Genomic DNA, 23191 nt, shown 5'->3' with positions numbered 1-23191 from the left:
TAATTCTAACTCTAATTAGACAGCAGAAGAGTCATGTAATTCTGGGCAGTTAAGAAAGCAGTACCTCAATGTTCCTGGCACTTCTGCTGCTGTGCTGTTTACTTTATAAACTGGAGAAATGATAGACTAAGCTTGGAATGCCTAGATCGTAGAAGAATTAAATTGTTTTCATGTTGGCACGCTCTCAAATAGAGTCCTTACCAGTGACGTTACATGTAAATATTCTTTGAACATATGACTAAAAGGCAGTAGCACTTCTTTCAAAAGAGGTACCATTTTTGATTATCCAGATTTCACGGTGCTTTCAGTTAGATGACTACAATATCTAAGACTGTTTTTAAACTTATTTATCCTACTTAAATAAACTTGGAAAAGAAAACAGAGAAGCCAGTCTTCTTGTCTTCTACTGCCTTGGATCCTCTACAATTGTGAGACACGGGTGAAGAGAAGAAAACACCTGCAGAATTTACAGATTTACATTAGATTTAAACCTGAGATTTGCTTTGATGAAGCAAAGAACAGTAAATTTAAATCCCAGTAACTTTTAAAAAGGACATGCTTTAAGTTTTCTGTCGCGTCAGAAGAACCAAACAATTGTAGAAGGGAGGACTCAGTTTTGAATTCCTTAAGTTTGCTGAGTGATAAGCAAATGCACACTGCAGAAACAACCTGCATGCCTCTCTCTCCACATTGTGCTAGAAGATCTCCAATTTGCTTATGTCTTCTTTTCGGGCTGGCAGGGTAAGCATATCTTAGTGTGGTTCAGTCAAAATGACTGACCCAGCAAAGACCTACTAATGAAACAGTTTAATCAAACCTATCACATTTTTACTGTATTAGCAGGTCATCCCAGCAAATCCTAGGGATTGACCATCACAGGCAAGAAGTTGACAAGCAGTTAGGAGTGGTAATGTCCCTTACCAATGTAACAGGGGAACAAGGAGAAGACCCCACAGTCTTGGAACAGCCTGTGCCTGTGCTCCATCACTTACACGGCATAAACATGCTTCCTGGTGTTTAGACAGAACTTCCTGTGCTTCAGTTTGTGCCCAATGCTTCTTACCCTGGCACCGGGCACCACTGAAAATAGCATGACTCCATATTCATCACATTCTCCCTTCAGGCATTTATGTATTTGGACCTATACTGAAATTGTACATGTAATTAAAATCCTGGCTTTTCCTATTATAAAAGCTAAGAATCTAATTTAGCAAGCCAACTGTTACTTTGACATATTTGTGCAATTTCCTGTAACAACAGCTCATCACTTCATACTCCATCAAACTGCAGTCCTGATCTTTTAACTCACTTAAAGATTTCAGTCAAACTTAAGTTTGCCATGTAGCAATAAGGCAAAAACATATTGCTGAAATTAGTTTTCAGAAGCTACATCCTCCTTTCTTTAGATAGAGCCTTTCAGAGTGTTCAGGTTTTGTGAATTTGGTTCAGGCCAAAATCTCTTAAACAAAGGTAGGGGAAAGGAATTAATTCTTTTGATAACGTTCTGTAAGTGAGGCAGTGTTATACACCATATCTGTTAAACAAAGGTAGGGGAAAGGAATTATTTTTTTTGATAACGTTCTATACTTGGGGCAGTGTTATACACCATATATAAGCAAAGCTTTGGCCTAGCTGACCTTAAATCTTCTTAAGAGAAACACTAAAGGTTTTGATGATACCAAAATATACTGAAGATGTGCAAGTTGCTGTGAACTATTCCTATAGCAAACGCATACAAATCATTCACACATAAGCAACAAAACCATAAGACACTTCTCTTACAAGAGTCCTCTCAATGACATTTGCATGCAATAAGATAGTAACTCCATATATAGCACTTCAGCTCCGTGTTTGGTGTAGAGACTGTTTTACTTATCAAGTTAGCAAGTCAGCATGTACAGATGTCAGTGGCTGGAGTCTTTGCTCTTCCTCCTCCTCCAGCTGATTAAGCTCTGTGTGAGTTTGGAAAGCATGCAGCATTTTCAGTGTATAAAAGAACAAATTGGAAGCAGAACCATGCTGTGGGATAATTGTTACTTCACAGAACACAGCTTGGGCTGCTAATGCCTTCCATTTTGGAATAAAAGTATGTGAATCATGCAAGATAAACCTTTTAGCTGGGTAGATGTATTGAAGGAAATGTTTAATAGATTGTTAAAAAAATATATGACTCACATATCATCCTTAGTCATCTATCTATAGCTCTGAACAATGTTATCCAAGTTATCCGTCCTGAATTCTCATGATTCTTGCAGTATTGGTTATCTCATTTGCATAAAATGAATAGAATAAATTGTTACGAATCCAAAAATATATGGTTGCCAGGATACATCTCAGTAGATGCAAATGAAAATGGGTTTGTGCCGACCAGCTTAAAATAGTTTGGTACATAGACATTTTCTTATTAACATTAATAGTGATAAATACAACGTTACATATCCAGAGAGATAGTGAAATTATTGCTACTCATTTTGCATTAGGAGTATTATTACATCAAATCTGAACTGGTTTTTTTTTTGTTCCATTCCACCACCCTGCAGTTTCATTGTATATGCATACAAAATAAATAAGCATTATCAAGCTTCTTGATGAACTTCTGAATTCAAAAGGTAAGTTTTCTGTTAATTGTTTTCATGATTTCCAGTATTACAGTGTCACCAGTCCACATCTTCAGTATAAAGGAACAGTATTATCATGTTTTGTCGTGTATATTTAGATGTTCACAGTGCAGAACTACGCCCAAACGGTATCCTAGGGTCTTACCATATTCCTGTTCAATTACATAACCAAAGACCCATTATTATATATCATAGAGTTTACTCAATAAGCTTATTTAACTTGTGTAAGACTGATAATAAAACCAAGTCTACATTGAATGCCTAATGAATATAATCAACACATTAAATACATTAATCAACACATTAAATATATTTTTATTGTATACCTCTCCAAGGTGTGTACATGCATTTTAAAGGGCATTATTCTTCTGATGTATTGACTCCCAAGTAGGTAAACATATACAAGACATTTCCAGCTATATTCAGTTGGAACTCCTGTATTTTTGTGCAGAGTGTAGCTGCTCCAAGCTCCAGTGGTTGATCCTTTGCCAGACAAAGGCTGGCTGTCCATGCTTTTGTTAAGTTCCTTCATCAGCTGATGCAAGAAATAAACTGGGGATTTCCAATGAAGTCTCAGAGCATGCTGCTAAAGCAAGCTACTTGAGCAGAAGGCCAACAACTGAGATGCAGTTTTCTCTGCCCTCTTACCAATGGCTGATTCTTTGCAAGGAGAGAGAAAAAAAAAAGACAAGCATACAGCAGAATATTTATCTGGTAGGAAACAATCTCAGATGTGATTCAGACAGCTTAACTCCTCTTTTTTTTTCCCTTTTGTATGTGTGTGCTTGTGTGTTATGTCTCAAATTGGTTTTACTTCCTAATTTTGACTGGTATCACTGAGAAGAAAATTATGTCCCTAAATTGCAGATTAGTACTGAGGTTTGTCTTCATAAGTGATGAGCAGCTATAATTCCAAACAGCATCAGCAGTGCCATGAATTATGCAAGTGATGACAGGATAATACTGAATATTCATAAAATTTAGTTAATTTACTACACAGAATTCTCTTTTTTTCCTGTGTTAACCAAAAAAACCTAAAGTACTTCCAGACAGAGGAGATGATTAAGTGGCTCTGAAATTGAAGAGATTTCCCTTCGAATTTGGTGATCTCTGAAGTGAGTGCTAAACCTTTCTTCTCCGAGAACGCTGTACTAACCTTCTATGGCAGTCAACGCAGAGCTAAAACAAGCATTAAGAAAGATGTTCTTATATTCCACAGATCAACTTCTACAGATAATACTTGAGAAAATAGGTAAGTCTATTTCTTCTGCTTGGCAAGTTGAACATCACAAGCAAAAAACTCTCTTTCCCAACTGTTCTGAGGCCACTGGTTGCATCCAGATCAAAAACAAAAACAAAACTATACGGTCTTTCAAATTACAGGAGATGTTGTAAGGCCAGAATCTAAAAAACTTGTGTGATTGCTGCTATGCTACCACGTCCCAGCTGAGCCATGGCTTCCAGTTCTATACGCGTTGCCATAACTGCAATAAAACTTGTTAAATTCCGCTGAGATTTAAGTTAGCAGATTGATTTGGATGGGGTTCAGTGTGAGATTCATACTCCCAAATTGTAGCTGTCTGTATGCAGGTGTCTTCAGCTAGGTATCTAAAATTTCCACTGCAGTGAAGATAGAATCCTTTGTGCAGTAAAGTGCACGCTGTGGGGGATTAAACTTCTGCTTGACATCTAAGACAAGTGTATACGTATCTAAATTTAGAGGCATAATTCACCTGTCTAAATGTAAGCACAAACTTAAAGCAAGTTTAGGGCATTTGAGATACTGGAACAGGGATGGTATACATGTTTGTGGGAATCCTGCACTATTGCTGAGCAAAAGTTGGGTGCTATTTAACAGGTTCTGTAGAGTCCAAATGATAAGAGATGACTTTATTTAGGAATTCAAACCCTACTAAACATGTCCCAGACTGAATTTGTCTCATGTCTGCACTGGGATAGCAGTTCAACACAGACAGTTACTGTCGCATGGCTAATGTGCAAAGAGCTGATTAAACAATTAATTCCTAGCCTGTAACGTCATTGTCCTAAACTGAGAATCCGAAATCTATCACTCAGCTGCCATTCCCCCTGAAGGCAGTTCAGCTTCACTCTTATGGCAGTGTGTGACGCGAAAGCTGTGTAGAGTTCCACAGTTCATTTCATCAATATATAACATACTGTATGTTTTGAGAGGATTAAAAGTTGGAAAAATCAAATCCCTAAATACTACCAGAATCCAGAACCAAAACATTCTTCTGGCTAAACCCCATTTGCATTCAGTGCGTACATTCTGAGAGTATATGTAACACACACAAACAGAACTGGAGTATGCCCATTATACAGCGGTCAGAACATGTGCCCCAGAAAAATAAGCAAGGAAAAGGGGACACGGCGCTGTTAGCTGTGAATCCCAGGTTCTATTGTCTCCTGGTTCAAGCTGTCCACGTAAACATTCTTCCTGCTTGAAAGTGGAGCAATGCTTTTTACTGCTTTTAAAAGCTACTTTCGAGACACGTGGATAAAAAAATAATGCAAGCCAGCAATTTAGTGCTCCACTGAGCTGGATGCTGCAGGGATAGTTGTATTAAATACGTGTCACTGTAGCAGAACCTTTAAATAGACTAATTCCTAACTGGAAAATTGGGAATTTTCAGACCAAAAACGTGCAGTTCAAAATTACCTGAATGCATACTGTGTTGTGTGGAAGTATTGCTGCCCAGGACACTGCTCTGGTGCAAAAGGCATCTGAACTGGCCCAGCAGAGCATCCTACACACTGACAGCCTCCCCATAACCTGAGTCACACCTGCGGGGTGGCACAGGCCCCGGTTTTGACACATTTCTCCAGCCAGAGCACAGCTGTGAGCTCCTGGCTCCGTGGCACTGTGACACAGGCGTTGTGGTCAGCGTATGGCTTCTCACGTTTACTGAGCTCAGCAGTGTAAGCCTTAGTGTGAACAAATAACCTGCTATTTCTGCGCTGTACTCCCAGCGCTGTTACTTGCAGGCTGTTTTTGGTTTCTTTCTTCCTGTAAATGACTCAGACTGGCTTTTGGGGAAGGGGGAAACCAAGCGCAGAGCCACTCTCACAGCTTTAACCTTACTTAACCCTCCCATCAGCAAGAGGAAGTACAAAACATTTTCACGAGCTGCGAATGGGCTCAGATCTGCTTTTGACATCTTGAGGAAGTACTGTCTTCTGCGAAGCCAAAAAAAAAAAAAAAAAAAAAGACTATTTGCAGCCCTGCTGAACTCGAACATTCACACACTGAAAGAGAGCCCACAAAGGGGAAGGAGACGGCCTGGGAACAGAGCAAAGCGAGGCAGATATGGGTCACAGACAACATAGGTGACACGGCGGTGAGTGCCTGAGGCGAGGCGGGCACGCCAGCCCCTGTGTGGGGGTCTGGAACCTCTGGGTCCAGAGGTGCGGAGCTCCGCGCCTTTCCCTTCACTCAAACCGGCAGGCCCCGTCCTCCTCTCCCGCTCCTCGCCCCCCTCAGCAGCGGGAGGCGGGTCCGGGGGAGCCGCGCCCGCCCGGGGCCGACAGCTGGCGGGAGCAGCACGCAGCCACCGCGGGGCGGGCCTGAGAGTGCGGCGTTGGGCCGGGCAGGGCTGGGCCGCGCCGCGGCTGTCTCTGAAGCGCGGGGGATGGACGAGGGTCATCGCGGCGGGTACGGGCGACGAGCGGCTCAGGTAAGCCGGGTCCCTCGTCCCCTGGTGGGGCTTGAGGCGGTGTCCTCTGGTGGGAAGAAGCCCCCCCGCCCTCGCTCCCACCAAGCGGGGAGCCGCGCAGCTCCTGGGTTATTTTGATCTCCGATCGGGTGTTGCCGAAGGGCGGTAGGGGGAGGCTGCCGCCTTTGTGCCCCCTTCTCAGCCTCGCCCTGGGCCCGCGGCCGCCCCTCTCCCCCCTTCCCGTGAGGGCTGTCCGGGCGGTCCCGGGGGGCAGCGGCGATGCCGGAGGAAGCGGCCAACTGTTGCCTCGGAACGCGCCGCTTCGCTGCCAGCCCGGGTGAGGTGAGGGGTGGGCGGGCTCGGCTCGTACGAGGCGCTCCCTCCGGAGCGTATCCGCGGTTCCATTGCTGCCTACCTGGCTGCGGTTAGACGGCAGCGAGCAGGGTGCAGGGCTGTGACAGGGGCTCGAAAGGCGAACGGAACAAAAGGTCGCGGTGCTGCAGATGGGGGCAGGCGGATCGCGCGGCCAACTTGGGTTCTGCTGGAAACTTTCGGCTTTGAGCCATGCCTTGAGTGCGGCTTCCTACATGGTCCTTTTCGAAAGGCAGACGTGAGAGCAGAGGGAAATCGCGTTCTGTAATATTCATCTCATCGTATGAATCGCTGTGCTGTGTTACGCTGAGCAGATACTGTGCTTGCATTTCTTCATCCTTAATTTAATTTCAAGTCAGTTTAGCTTTAATTTTATTTCTCTGGGTTGTGTTACGCTAAGGCCCTGGTAATATATTGTGCCACTGGACAAAACCAAACATTCCCTAATTTACGAGAAATACAGAAAGAACTTCACATCCTTTCAGTGCTTCTTGTTGAGGGCAGCGATGTGCCTGGTTCCCAGCCTGTTTCTGGTAGCTCTATATTACCATACAGACGATGTTTGCACTTGGTTGTTGTTTACCAGCTCCTAAAGGCAGTGCGTGCGTGGAAAGGATAAATGGGGACAGGGGTGTTTTTTGCTTTGCTTTTCTTCTCCTCGCCATCTGCAAGGTCAGGAAAAAAAAACTGAAGATGACTTTGTGAGCTCTGCTTAGGTGGGGAGAGCTGGAATGAAATGTACTTGTGACAAGAGGTTGCCCTGTGGGTAGAAAACCCTGCACACCCAGCACTGGTGTATGAAAATACATCAGCTCACACTGTACAGAGAAGAACTAAGATGATATTTAATACGCTGTTTTTTGTATCTTTATAACGTATATATGAACAGCATACTGTTGGGTGGGTTTTTTTTTTGTTTTGTTTTGTTTTTTAAGGAATAAACTTGGCAATTGCTTGTGTTGGATTCTGCTTTCTACCTTCTTGTAAGCCACCGCCTCCTCACCAGGCCCAAAATAAAAACATACCATAAAGTGCTACAGCTCCTGAATTTCACTCTCCTAGATTAGATCTTAAAAATGTTTTATTGAAATGAAAGTACAGATGAAGAGGTTAGCATGAAAGGTTTGATTTAAATTTATTGAGAGAATAAGGTGACAGCTTATAAAATCCCTTGGCTGCACACTGAACACTATACTGTAGTGTACCTGAATGTTAAGGTTGTGCCCAGATGTGAACTATAGCAAGCATAATGGTTGGACTAGATGATCTTCTAGGTCTTTTCCAACCTTGATAATTCTGTGATAACAGAGGCTGTCTGGATTATTTGCACTGTTTCTTAATGACTGTCCAAAATGTTATTGTATTCTGCTCTGTACTTTTCACTGTCCCCATGTGCTGTTTACACAGTCACATATGCCTGTGAACTTCTTTATTGAAAACCAAAAATAAGCAAACCACAAGTCATTAAGAAGACAGTGTATGTCAGTAATTGGAATGAAAAATACTTGATTAATTCACAAAGGAATATGGTGAAGGTCTTGGATACTGCTTCATAGTTAAGTGTCAGCAGGTGCCATTTTGCTATAACAGTGAGTCTGTTAGTGTAACAGCAGGACTAGGGGAAATGGTTTTAAGTTAAAAGAGGGAAGATTTAGGTTGGATGTTAGAGGGAAGTTCTTCACTAGGAGAGTGGTTAGGCCCTGGAACAGGCTGCCCAGTGAGGTTGTGGATGCCCCGTCCTTGGAGGTGTTCAAGACCAGGTTGGACGGGGCCCTGGGCAACCTGATCTAGTAAAGGTGTATGTTTGGTGGCCCTGCCAGGCAGGGGGGTTGGAACTACATGATCCTTGAGGTCCCTTCCAACCCGGGTAATTCTGTGATTCTGTGTGAGTCTGTGTGTATTTTACAGTACTGGGAAGATAATTCATTGTTAATGTGCTTAGTTTGTCTTCCTAACCTTGTTTTTAGCAGTTTTGTCAGGTTAAAATATGTCATCCTCAGCAGCTTGGTAGTCTCATAAAGATGTCAAAGAGTTGCATGTGCTGCAGTATGTTGTAGATTTCTACAGGTTATGTGTAACACAAAATTAGTGGTTACAAATGTATATAAAAACAGACATACTTTAGATGAATTACATTTCTCATACTCTATCAGAAACCATGTTATATTGGTGTATAGGCACTTTAAATGAGACTTCTTTAATTGATTTGCTAGATATATTTCCAAATACCATCTTAATTGCAATTTTTAGGGAAACTAAAATGGCTTTGTGGAATCGCTGTCATTCTTTAGTACCAGATGCACGATGCACATTGGAGAACATGATCTTGATCGTTCAGTTCACATTTTACACAGAACAGAAAAACAATGTTTAAAATCCAGAACTTGTATGCAATCCAGACATCATTAAGTCTATTAAATCCCTGGAAGCAGACTTACTATGTCAGTATGAGCTGTAGAATCAATGGACAGAGGAATATGCACTGTACTAATACATATGAATTTGGGGAAGCCAAAACCTCGTAGTGTTTCCTGTGTAATGAATTCAGTATGCATTTGGATCTGTTTCACTATTATCAATCAATCTTTTAGCTGCGCTTTCTACTTACATTATCTATGAATGCAAAACAGGAGCATTAAATCAGAGAAAACAGTTTGAGAGGCATGAATTAAAATATTTAATATATGGGACAGCTTGAGAGTTGCAAAAACACGGTCATAAATTTGAATTTTGCTGTTTAAATTAAAACTGTAATAGAAGCTGCTAGGCATTCACGTATGAATGATGATGAGTGCAGTGCGAATGGTGTGAGATGTATAGGTCTTAATTCACGTGAAGTCCTTGATTTTACCATTCTTCTGTTTTCACAGGATTCCAATCCACGCTTGCAATTAAAATGAAAAACACACGTCTTATTTTTCTGCCGTGATATACAGTTTGATAAAGATTGATGATTTGGTAGCTGTCATTGCCTGTATGGCAAAAGTACCAGAAATAGGATGGATTGTAAGATGGGTATGAGCTGAGGGGGCACTGACACATCAATATCTAAAGAATTTGTACTTATTATTGTTATATATTTGACCTCATTGCAGCCTTTCAATACCTGAAGGGAACTTACTCCCAGGAGGGGAGTAAACTCTTGGAAAGGGCTGACAATAGCAGGACACGGGGAAATGGTTTTAAGTTAAAAGAGGGAAGATTTAGGTTGGATGTTAGGGGGAAGTTCTTCACTAGGAGAGTGGTTAGGCCCTGGAACAGGCTGNAGCAGGACACGGGGAAATGGTTTTAAGTTAAAAGAGGGAAGATTTAGGTTGGATGTTAGGGGGAAGTTCTTCACTAGGAGAGTGGTTAGGCCCTGGAACAGGCTGCCCAGGAAGGTTGTGGATGCCCCGTCCTTGGAGGTGTTCAAGGCCAGGTTGGATGGGGCTCTGGGCAACCTGATCTGGTAAATGTGGATGTTTGGTGGCCCTGCCAGGCAGGGGGGTTGGAACTACATGATCCTTGAGGTCCCTTCCAACCCGGGTCATTCTGTGATTTATGAGCATAGGTTGAATGAATGGCAGGGCAAAAACTGAGGCCCAAACCTCTCTTGAATAAATCTTTGAAGAGATTTGTGAATCTTGTAAAATGTGAGCAATTCATTTTGAAGGATCCAGCAGCAATGCAACACGTGGTGTTATTTATGCCTACCGCAAATGCCACTCTGGTTTTGTCAGTCTTGAGTTTATAAATGTAATCCGTGAGTTTACATCTGTCGAACAGCGTCAGTGTATCACTGGAGTTGTCATGTATGTACTATATGATGGAATATATTTTATGATATTGGGATCTGGTGTTTGGTCCCCTATTTATCTGTGGGGAGCTCTGAAAGATTGAGTCATATCTGGGTGCTGGAGTTTGCATGCTTTACTAATGCTGTGGAGGTGGTTTGGTGTTTGGGGATGTGTAGACCTGCACTGGTTTATTTGTTCTTATTAGGTAGCAGCAATCCTGTACTGTTCTGTAGGACTCTGGTTCACACACATTCAAGCCATTATTAGAAGCTTTTAGATACAAATATGTATATAATTTATGGCATTTTGGAGGCAAAGTCTTTCTCCTTCTTGAATTACAGCTTGAGTTCATAAATTATTTGAGCGGCCTATTTTACAATTAGATGTCCTAAAGCTAGTGATGGTGTTCTTAAAACTCATGTGTGAAAGCACTCTGCTGTCTGTATTTTTTCTGTAGAGAAAATGAGAAACATAGAGCTTCATTTGTGCATCCATTCAGAGCCATTTGTTCAACCTAAAGGAAGAAGAATTTGCAGTGACGTTTCTCTCTTCCCTCCTCTCGTTATCTTCATTGATGCATTGGGTGCATCAATTAACTATGAGGTGCGAGCTTGTTTCTGTTTTCCCCTTTTCAGCTTGAAGTAAGTTAAGCTCACATCTCTGTCTTCCTGAAAGAGTATAGCAGACAGCATCTCATAAGCTGTCCTGTAGTGTGGTAAGAAACCTTTATTTCACTTGCAGTGGTGTTAATTAGGCCGCAGGGAGGGTGACGTCCTGCGATCAAGACATTCATTTGAGGTGAGGGAAATCTGATTGCCGTGGGTATTTCATTTGTTAATCCAGGAAATACTCAATTTCATACCATCACTGGGAGTAGTCTAGAACAGTGGGCTTTTGGCTCTGCCCTGGCATGTGGAGGTGTGACTGTGAGCCAGCCTTGTGGCCCCATGACCACTTACAAGCTGGTGCTTTTACTTCCTTTGTGATTGCTTTGCTGATGTTCTTAAATTGCTCAATGGTGCTCCAGGCTGTGCTCTTGCTGTGCTCTTCTGAAACTTCAGAACTGTGTGACTCCTTCCCTCATCAGTCTATGAAAGGGATGACTCTCTGCTTCACTCCAGGGGAGACTTGAGGGTTTTCAAACCTTTTTGTTGTTGTTGTTTTTAATAACACACCTCTTGAGCTTCCAAGTGTAAACTGCAGGCTTCTCAACTTCGTTTCCTGTTAGGTTAGAGAGCTTCCTGCTTACTATCCCAGTTACTTAAAGTTCATAACTGTAATTACTGTAGCCGTGATTAGAACTGTCATGGGAGTTCATTTCTGTGCTTCTGTTCTCATATGAAATAGTAAATCTAAGAAAAGCCTAGATTTTGGAGAAGATGAAGTCCAGAATTTGGCGAGTGTGCTGTGATTACCTTCCAAAAGAAGTCTTTATTTTGGAGTTAGGACGTAATTTGAGCATAGTTTGATTCATTTGCCTGACAAAGTCATCTGGGATGCTTTATGATGTCCAATGGATCCATCAGTGGGTAGAAGATTAAAGAACTGCTGGGTGTAATGTCTGCTGGGCAGAAAGGGTGTTATAAGTTGATGCTGAGGATATTTCAGTTGGCTACACAGCTGAATTGAGCCCAATAGTGTAGAATCATAGAATGGTCTGCATTGAAAGGGATCTAAAAAAGCATCTAGTTACAAACTCTAAAGACTGCGGTGTACTAAGATTACTCTTTTGTAGGCTGAATGTGGTTACATTGGGAAGTAGTAGGAAAGGGTGTTTTTCTTGTTTTTCAAAGTCGTTTCAAAGGCATACTTTCTGTTTTCTTTATTGCCCATGTATTTGGTACACAGCCTGATCATTCTCATTTTCATTTTGCAGCAACTCCACATTAAGTCTGGGAGGTTAATGGTTGGAGATAATGGTTGGAGAAGTATGTCTTCTGGTTTCTCTTGTACATAATAATAGTGGGGAGCTGTGGGGCAAAACTTCATTACTATCAGCTGTTAGCTGATATGGAAATGCTGAGTGGTGGTGCCACTATGGAGCTGATCCATGTAATCCCCTCTCATGTCAGTTGATTCCAGAATAGTATTTGAGTAACCATCGTAAGAGATGTATGGTAATATTTAGAGTTTGGTTTATTATTTGGTACAGATGATTTGCTGTTCCTAATTTTTTTGGAGGTTTTCTGCTCTGGGAACTGGGGGAGGGGGTATATATACTATAATAATTCTCAGTTGTTTAGGTTGTAGAAGACTATATAGATGAATTTGTTGTATCTAATTTTGCATCAGTTACGCTTCCCCCCATCCACATATACGTAGTCTGACTTCTTGTACTGCATTGTTTGACAGATTTACAATGCTTTACTTGAAGGATCATCTGCTGGTGATGCCTTTAGTTAAGGATTTCATGATGAATATTGGCATATTTGGCAATTTCTGGAAGGAAGACTTTAGCCATCTTTCTAACAGGAGAAGCAGGGGAGGAAATGGGAACTGGCATTTAGCAGCAGTTTTTCCTGTATTTATATCATTAAAGCATAAATGCCCTGTAGGACTGGAGCACTTTTCTCATCCTCTCAAAATACTATAAGAAAGCAGAGCTCTCTAATATCAATTACTGTAGGGATGGTTTGTGATTCCAAATGAGAGCATGATTGGGAAGCTGGAAAATGAGTCTCTCAAAATGTGTTTCGTGTTCTGAATACATTAGAGATCTTGTTGGAGTGCAGTGCTGAGGTGTAAAGGGTTGATATTTTTAATTAGAGAAGATGTTACAAAACACTTAAGTGGTGTGTTCTTTTATCAACACCTTTTGTATTCAAGAGGAAAATAGAAAGTGTAAGTATACCGGGGATATGCTTCCTGTAGAGCAGTGTTTCTGCAACCAGTTAGGCATAGCACTATTAAATTTTGTATCCAGAAGACATGGAGAGAACATACACATGACAGGCCTTAGAAGTATGGATAATCTTTCTGCCCGTGTTTATACTGTGTGACAGAAATGATTGTGGTCTGACTACTTAGGCCTTTGTTTTTCTGTGGTTTTGATTCATTACAGCACAGACAGTATCATGTTGTCCTTTACTGAACTAAAAGTAAATCCGCCTAAAAAATCCCCTTTTGTTCTGCTGCTGAGGAACACTGTGGGCTGCCAAATCCTGGCGTCTGACTCACCACAATCGTAATAAAGTGTTTGTACTTCTGCAACTGCTGTTATTCACTGTTTTCTAATGTATTTATAAGGCAAAGGGACACCTACACGTTAAAATACTACTTTTTAAAAATATATTCTTTGTACTGAAAAAGCATTTTATCAAGAAATGACTAAGTACCTACTGGTGCCACCTTAATGCTTCCCAGGAGTAAATAATAATCATCTTTAGCAGTAAATCAAGACGTATATGCATTTTTAACAAATTTCATTTTCCACGTAATAGCAGCGATAGACTGTTTTGTCAGTGAACTTCGTAGACTTATAAATAAAGAAATAAAAGCAGGATAATTTTAAACTCCTTCCAGAACTCCTCTGTTTTGGCCATCTGATCTGACTTGATAGCGATCTGATAACTGGGAAGACTGTTTCCTTCCTTCCTTCAAAAAAAAAGCCAAAAAAAAAACCTTAAGGACAGAGACTGACCTGGCCAGTGCTTATCTGTGTTATTAATTTCGGTGCGTGGGCTGCAACCCAGCAAGAGTAACTCATGTAATTGAATTCAGTTGTTTGCAGGATGAGTTCCAAGCAAAGCAGTCAAATAAAGCTTGGAATGGTTTCTTGTCAGCTGAAGGTGGTTCTGAATCACCTTCTGAAAGGTGTGTGTGAGGCTGCCAAATGAAGTACCTGATTGCACAGTGAGTGTCTGCTACCCAGCTGGCCTGGGTGATGTGCCCAGCTGCCTGTTGGAGAGGAAATGGGAATTCTTAAAGCTTCTTGATCTCATTACCTGTGCATGGGGAGGAAATGTGCTTTTTTATATCTCGGTTCTTCAGATTTTGTAGGTAGGAGTCCTGCCTTACAATTTAGAATCTTAGCAGTGATTTCTTTCTTCCTATTGATAGAAGACCAACAAAGGTTTGGGTTTGGTTTTTTTCATGTGTTTATTTGGTTTTTTTTGCCTTTTCACTCGATAAATAAAGAGTATTGTACATCATTTACCTTTCCGGAGTTTTGTGCTAATGATATTTCAACAGTACACTTGAAAAGGCCAAACTGCAACTCACATCATTTGTACCTTTCTCCACCTCTGCCTTCTAGACCCATGTTTGAACAAAAAACGAAGTGCACAAATCTGGGAATGGGTGATGGGCACGAAGGCAATGTACAAAGCATAGAGAAAAATACGAGTAGAAAATACGATAGTTCACAGGAATGCATTTTAATTGCTGCTCTGAGTCATACTATCACTACAGCTGTTTCCAAAAGAAGACATTCATATGCTAATGGAAGGACTTTCACGCAAGGAAAGAAGACATTAGATAAGCTAATACAAATATATTACACAACCTCTCTTCCAGTTTTTAATACACTCTCTGGTTCAGTAAGCATGAACTATTTTGTGACGTAATTATGTATGCCATAAGTAAGTGGCAATTGATTCAACATACGCCTCTTTTGGGGTATATCCTCTTAATTCACTGTGGTAGGGAGGAGTGAGTAGCATTACAGCACTGAGCTTCTCGATTCACGTGGCAGTGCAGTCCTGCCTGTGGAGCTGACTTCCTTTCTCCTTTTTTTTTTTGCCCATAAAAGGAGAAAAGTGCTGCCATATGACTTGCTTCAGAGAGAGGATCACAGAAGGAGGAGTATGGGGGGAGATTATTCAGGTAGCTTTATTTCTTGCGCTGTTTGACATGCTATTGGACATGCTGCTTTCTGTGTTTAATTTCATATAACTGTCAGAGTACGTGGTGGTGTTCCCTTCAACTGACATTGGAATAAAACATTTCATTCTTCAAATTACTTTTTTGGTGTTTCTTTTCGCTTTGTTTTTGTATGCATGTGCTATGTGGATGAGAGATTCTAAAGGAAGGCTGAATATAAATGTATTTAGAATGAAGAATAAGAAAAAAAACACATTTCTCTGGGATTAGGCTGTCCTCCAAACCTGCAGAAATGTTCCCTTCCTGCTGGTGATTAAAGGAATGACTGTGTATTATTCTCCCATTTTGTGCCAGTGACTGTAGACAGGCATGCCTAAGTTTACTGCTTAATTTTGCACTGTTAAAAGTTTATTTTCCAGTTCTCTCGAAAACAATATTCAGGGGATTCTCTGAAGACTTGCCCAGAAATCAGTCTGGAAGTCTCAGTGTTTTTCCAGGGCCAGAGGTCTTGTGCCCACTTACTCTGCAGTAGGGCAAGAACTTTCAGCAACAGTCTGTTTTCTTTTTGGCACTTTCTAACAAAAACAATCGTTCTCACATTGAGGGCAACTTTATCACCACAGAGTGAAGACAGATAACTCTAAAGAGCCACCAAGCTTCTGCCTTGATTTACCAGGCAGTGTTCGGCTTTTTTATGTTTCAATATCGAAGTGTGCAGCCAGAACCGGTCTTAATCTCTCAACTCCAGCCATGCTCCCTGCTGATCTCCTGAATGTACTTTCAAAGCCATCTCCAAGTCAATCCATAGTATTGATTTAATTTGGTTCCAGTCAGTTGTACGTTCTCTTTCCTTGCCGATGCTTTGAACCAATGGAGGCATCTAAATTAGCCTCTCTTGTCAAGCTCATATTATACATATTATACATATTATATTAGAAATGACAGTAGGATTGATCTACCTGTGTAAACCACAATATTCTTTCACAGCTGTGAAAAGGAGAGCTCTTTGACCTAAACATTTACTTTTTAATGGAGCAGAACCTTTTTTCAGGGAGTCTGAAGGCAACTGGAGAAAAGAAGTTACTGGTATTGAGCGGTTATTTCATAGCTTTGTCTTTTTTTCTAGTGTCATTGTAGATACTCTGAACTGCACGTCAGAGAAAACAGAGAAAAGGGGCCATGGGGAGTTTAGAGTTAAATCCCATTTTCTGACAAGCTGGTTGAATACATTTTTTCCACATCAGAACTAGGATTTAAGCCAAAATCTGTGAGAAACAGATGCCTGCTTCATGCCAGCAATGCAATTGTCACTGAGATTTAATGAGTTTGTTACTTCACTTATGTGGTATGGCTTTCGTTGTGTTTTAGGTTTTTTGATTGTTTCTTCTGGATGATCTGGAGTCTCAATCTTTGTGTACCTGCTTTGCTCCTGTCACTGCTGGGGGTAGATGAGGCATCTCTTCTATCTCTTTGTAGGACAAAAGCACCTGTAGCTTAAGTTTCTACAGTTAAAGTACTGCCAGGTAAATGGCCATTGAGGAGTTCAGTGTCTGAACCATTAACACTGGGCAGAGGACAATAAGAATAACTTGGTATTTCAGAACTCAGTGAACAGGACTGGCATCCAGTGGTCTAATGAGTATCAACAATGGGTTATGGTTTCACAGCATAAATAGGCAGTTTTGCCAATGCCTCCACATTTTTAAGTCTATTTCAGGGTAAGCAGAGCTGAGACTGGGAGGAGCACAAATTGGGCTAATTTATAGGTACACAGTTATGAAAGATACGCACGTTTTTGCACTCGCTGTAATTTTTCATTATCTTGTGACACTGGGTAACGTTGCTTCCACCTATGCAAAGTTTAAAACACACCAATTCTTCCTCACTCACATTCACGTCCACTTTGTGCCAGAGTAGTGAACGTTCACGAGGACTTGTTGCTTGTGGTACTTTATATGCAAATCAAATGTAAATGCTTTTGATTTGCATTTGCATGAGAAGCAACACCTTCGGAGTTTCTGATTTAGAATAAATTTGTGGAGGTACCAGTGAGTCTGAATTAATGAAGAAAGCACAGCAGATTATTTCATGAAACACTAAGCTTGTGAAGTGTACAAATTGCTTCCATGCCCACCAGGCAAGGACTTGCAGGTCAAGGTTGGAGAAGCAGAGTCTGAGTTGCTGCACATCAGCTAATAGACAGCAGAGCTGTGCCTGCTTTGTGCCCGCTGACAGGCTGGACCAGTACTCTGCTGGAAAGATCCAGGCTTGCTAAAAGGAAGAAGTTACGTGCTCATCTTCAGTTTTACCTTTACTTATGTTTATAAGTAAATCCAAAACCTAGAGAGTGCTAATTATTACCTGCACTGCACATAGTCCACCTGGTAACACAAATACTCAACTATTTTACATGTATTTCTTGATTTGAAAACGGCAGCCTAGGTGAAGTTGTGATATTAGAACTAGAAGCCATCGTGCCTGGACAAGGTGACCTGTTGATTCTGAAGTACACTGGCTACTTATGGAATTAAAATCTGAAATGAAGTTCTCCAGGAACAACTGGGAACTATAATCATGATACATGTTTATAGTGGGATCTAAATAAGGAATAAATGTGACATGTGTCTCTTTGTACTGTTAGAATTTTAGTACTGTTCGTGACACACTTTTGTCCTTTGCCAACTAACACTCCCACATGGTGCCCAAGCATAGTTCTGGGGTTAGTATAGATTGTGGACCATTTCCAAAAAGCTGTTTGGATCTGACCAGGCTGTTCTGGAGGGACAGGATTTTAATTGTACAGCCACAAGCTGTACCATGCTAGCTGGTGCCAAGCTCCAAGCAGGGCTATTTGTCCTGCTTTGATTTATTTTCTGTTATATTTGCAGCCTCAGATCCTGCTTTTCAGGAAGTCAGTGTATGGGAGCTTCTTTGGGAAAGCAGTGGCAGGAGTTTCTGCAAGGAGATAAAATCAGTCAAATCTGAAGCTGAGAATCAGGCTAAAGCTGGAAAAATAATCCACAGCAACTTTTAAACTTTAGATTAATTGAGTTTCATATTGTTTGTATGAGAAAAGCCCAAGGGAATGAACAGGTAATGAGTCATTTTGGAAGTTGTATTTAGAAAAAATATATATATGAAAAATAATGACATGACATTTTAAATCAAAATGAGGAAATTAAATGTAAACAGATGGTACTTGTAGCGTCCCCTGACCAGAGGACATATATCCTGATAATAGTGTAAAACTTATCCCTTTCCTAAGCTTTGCCTTCTGTTAACCAAAGTAGCAGTAACAACTTGCTAATACTAACCTGAATTTGAATGATTTAAGTTTTCCCAGGGGAATCTGTCTGAAGAAAATGTCTCAACTCTCTTTACTTGTCTGATTGCCTCTTGTCAAAGAGGTCTAAGTCTAACTTTATATCCTGCAAAAACTAGTGGGTTGATTTCTTTATTTTTTTAAGCAGCATTAAAGCTATTAGCAACCTATTGTCTTAACAAAGTCTGGCCCCACTGATATCTTATGGGTTGAATGTAGTCTCCATCTGTCTCCCAGCTTCTTTGCTGGGAATAACTGTGAGTAGTAAAGGCTGCCTGGTGAACTCAGCACGTCTCTCCACTTGGGATGGACCACGATTAGAAATCTCAGGTCCTAGTCTGCAGGGAAACAACAGTGTGGTGGATGCTGCTTTCTGAGTTCTGAATTCCTGATATTGATGATGATGAGGTCGTGTGGAGAAAGCATCAAAACCCAGAGCAGGTACTGCTAGTGGTGTGAACTGTCCTAAGAGCCCCAACTTGCCATCCACATCTCTCCCTGCACAATATTTACATACTACTGGATTAATATTAAATGTCTTAATAAGCCTGTGTTTCTCACTGTACACATTGCTAGTTTTTTTGTTTTCCACAAAATAGATTTGTAATTTCGTTTTAGAACTTGTTCCTTCTACTTTTTGAGTAAATGAGTTCTAAAATGTGAAATAACACCATGGTTGCATTGATACAATAAGGAGTTTGACCTCTTGTAACATCTTGTCTAACTCCAGTTTTTCAGCTTGGAACTGCAATTTTTTGTAGCCCATTCTGTGATGCAGCTATGATTGAATCGGTATTTGCAAGTAGAATTAACTTGGCATCTTCACCATTAATGCTTTATTGAATCCTGATCATACAGTCTTAATTATTTCTTACACAGCAGGAAGCTTTCAAAGTGACAGCTGTGTTTTGCCTTAAGTTTGAATTGGTTGTGGACTGTTCCTGCTCAAATCCCTGAGTGTGGAATAAGCGTTAGCACCAGCGGGGCCTCCAGACTACAGCTCTGACTTCGTGCTTCATTTCCTCAGTGCCTTTTAACTAGAGATGAATTGACTTGCTACGTCTTACCAAGGACTTTTTCTTCTAAGTTAATCTGTGATTTTTTTTTCCTCCTTTTTGACCACCTTCCTTTAAACTGGCATTCAGGGTGGTCGGCTTTTTTTGTTGGGTTTCCATGAGTAAGCAGCAGTGTGGATTTGCTTCTGTGCATTTTCATTACACCGGTGTTAAGAGAAAGATAACTTTCTTTTCTTCCTGATGCAAGAATTCTCATGCTGAAAAGAACAGTTGCTCAGAAATATTTGTTCACTTCATTTGAGTCGCAGTGTTGCAGGGAATATACCGATATTCACTTATTTACATTTTTGAAGTGGTGTCATATTATTCCTCCGGAAGACTCTGACACCAACCTCTGATTGCTTATCTCCCCTTCTAAAGGAACATTGCGTTAAAGAGCAAAATCAGAAAATTGGAAGCTCTTTCAATTAGAGTAATTTGTTTTCTCTCTGCCACTCAGTGGCATCTCGATCAGCCCAAATGTTTTAGTAAACCTGCCTCGCGGGTCATTCCATGCATTTATTGCAAGCTGAACAGCATGTGCCTCCTGGCATCTACTTGTTATTTTTTACATGCTTGTTGCATACCCCTGTGTTGTGTTAGCTTTACTAAACCGGACTGGCATTGTTGTCACTAAACATTTGATTTTTTATTTATTTGATTTTTAATTTAGGATCAAAAGACATTTGGATACCCAGAAGAAGTTTTTTAAAAGCTTAAAAGGGCTTCCACAACATAGAGCATGTTTTGTTAGAAGTCTCATACAGTGCTAGCTCATAACTGCATTGTATTAGATACAACACTAAGTGTAAACAGCGTGGTTGCTGTTTCATGATTATGCTGAGCAGGATTATTGTTGCTGTGCTTTGTTTCAAAAACCTGTCTTTTCTATCTAAAAAATGTATTTGGACTTCCTAAGTAACTGTTAGTCCAGCCAGTCTGTAAGCTTCTAGTGAGTAAACTTTATGCCTGTTGTAGGAGAGCTTGCTTTTGCCCACACTATTCAAGGTTTCCAGTTCACATCACCCACACAATTAGGGATGGCTCCTGTTCTGAACATAGAGATTTTTTTAAAAACACAATCCAGTTAATTTGTTTTGCAGTACAGCAATCCTGATGTTTGTCTTATGAGTTTTACCTTCTGTTATTCTATTATAACATTCATCAGTTTTCATTTCTTACAGCAGCTCTTCATTCCACATAGACTAGGTTTTGTTTTACTTCTTCTTCCCACCAATTCATACAATTCTTTATCTTAATTAATTTGGATGAATTGTTCTATAAGTGACTAATTTCTTGTAAAACATCTCTGTTCATATGTTTTAGTAGGATTGTGAGGATCTCATCCTCCACATTTAGAAGGGACATAGTAGTTGTTGACTGTTGAATTGTGAACTTTGTAGTTCTCTTTTCATTTAATACTTTCAAAAAGAAGTGGGAATCTAGCAGCTTTTTGTCCTCACTAAGGCACTTCTCTTTTCTTTCTCGTGATAATGGATTGTGAATTCAATTAAACTGTGTTGCCTCTGGCATCAGTGGCTGAAAATTTCTGTTTTTTCAAATTGATTTCTCCCGATGATGGGTCTAATAAATACAGTTCTGCGGATGCCTACTCTGGCATGAGATTTCTAATTGATTAATTAATGTATTTGTTTAGAGTTAAGGTGCTTATATATCAAGTGCTTTCCTCTCCTTTCTTGAACTGATCTAGGATATTTTTGTTGTTGTTACCCCTCTCCAAAGCAAGTAAATACTGTGTCAGAATAGTCTGTGCTGGACCTGCCCTTTCAAAGCTAAACTCTACCTTTTCTTTCTTACTGTATTCATCCTTTCTATTCCATCAACTTCGCTTTCTCTCATTCTGTGTAGTGAATTGCTTTGTTTCTATTTAACGTAAAACTTGCCCTATCAGTGCTTGACCGCTTTTCAGTTAGTCTTAATGACATGATGTTTGGAAAGCAGCTAAATGCTTAGTAGCTGGGAGTTAACTTAAAGCTGAAAGTCAGATCCCTCTTTGAAACTTCACCATTGTTGCTCACTTAGTGCTGAAGTGACTGAATCCTTCAGACTTGTCCTCAGTGTCAGCGGGTCAAGAGGAAAGGGGTGATGATTTCATGCATCTTTAATCAGTAGAGGCTGTGGAAAATGATGGTAGCTGGTGCTGTCTGTGCCTTATAGGGCTGGAGGGTCAAAAAACTTCTGTTGCTCTATCATTGCTCCAGAGGAAATTGTAGTTTTCTGGGTTCTGTGGGGTGTTTCCAGACTCCTTTCTGTCCGTGGGTGTTCCTGTTTTGCCTGTTCACTGATTCCTCTTTCTTGGCTTCTTTCCCACGAGTCATGAAGTTAAAACAGTAGAAAGGTTTTATCAATTCCTACTATTCAGTTCCTTGTAACTCTCCATGGAGACAGTTAAAACTGCTGAGAGCCATCCAGTTTAACTCTACAGGACCTTCCTAAGCTGGGTGTGAACTATTTTTTTTTTGTATACTAACCCTGGGAACAGTAGTTCACTATCCTGGTGCGCTGTACTATGATAATTGACCTTTTATTTGGGGTAATGCACAAGAGAAGATACGTTCTCATTGTTTTTTTAAAAAAAGGAAATTATTATGTTTTAAAGGCATTAAGGTAACTTTTAAAATTTACTTTTACATAGTAATTAATTTAAACTTTCATTAATAACTACTCTTAAAACAAATTTTAAAATTCACAGATTGCTGCCTCTCTCTGAGTATCAGGAAGGCTCTGGATCATCTTCAGCAAGGTAGGAATCAGTTCAGGTACTTTCAGTCTTGCACAGAAGCTGTTGAGCAGATTCAAACATAGTAAATAATAAATGAATACACAGCCTTCTTTGAAAGGCGTCTGTTACAGAGTTTTACTGTTGCACCTAACTGCTCCTTTTAAAATGCTACACAGGCGTAATATTCCTGCTTTGTGGCTTTAATTCTTACTTTTTTCTTTTATTTTTTATGGAACAAAAAATGAGAATTTCTCTTTCTGTGTGCTTTCTTTCATTAATGCCACTGTTTGTTCTGAGTCATTTCACTGTTGCTCTTAGGTTTTCTGTTTAGACTTTGGGACAGAATTGGCCTAGAATGAAAATGTTATTTGTTCTCATCTCTCTTGTAGTGCTAATACGAGTATTATTTAGGCCTTCTCCTGCTAATTTTTTTTCAGCTCTTGGCCACATTCTCATCAAACTGACTCAAAAATAAATTCTATGTACCCTCCATTGCTACAGAACTAGAGAGAATTTGCAGCCAGCAGCAAAATAAAGCAATGCTGAAAATACATTTTTTTTTCCCTAGAGAAGGGGAGTTCCCTGACTTGACCAGCTACTAATTGGTATAAGGGATTGTTTACTCAAAGGAGTTACTCGTAATTAGTTCTCTGTGTGGGTGCTGTACTTGAGAAATTAGTGTTTCATTCTGATTTAATTTAATCTGTCTTCATAATGAATTATAGTACTTTGTAATGAGGTATTTAGTTTTAGGGAAAAAAAAGTGCTATGTCACTCCCTGAGCTTCAACAGAATATTCTTCTTTAGGAA

General features: G+C 40.3%; 1 protein-coding gene across 3 annotated transcripts in view; it reads left to right on the top strand.

Moving 5' to 3' along the window:
- Positions 1-5847: 5847 nt before the first annotated feature.
- CYRIA (CYFIP related Rac1 interactor A) overlaps positions 5848-23191 on the top strand; it is a 53087-nt gene continuing 35743 nt past the window's right edge. Inside the window, exons 1-2 of one of the 3 annotated variants that reach the window (XM_015859427.2) lie at positions 5848-5977; positions 22352-22402. The gene's annotated coding sequence lies outside the window, so the exon portion shown is untranslated. Of the gene's footprint in view, positions 5978-6151; positions 6314-22351; positions 22403-23191 lie in introns of those variants that run through there. The other 2 variants (XM_015859431.2, XM_015859430.2) reach the window with 2 other exon arrangements.

This window comes from Coturnix japonica, chromosome 3, assembly GCF_001577835.2.
Source record: "Coturnix japonica isolate 7356 chromosome 3, Coturnix japonica 2.1, whole genome shotgun sequence".
Lineage (NCBI taxonomy): Eukaryota > Metazoa > Chordata > Aves > Galliformes > Phasianidae > Coturnix > Coturnix japonica.
The sequence above is the reverse complement of the archived record's forward strand: the minus strand, read 5'-3'. Positions and strand labels throughout refer to the sequence as shown.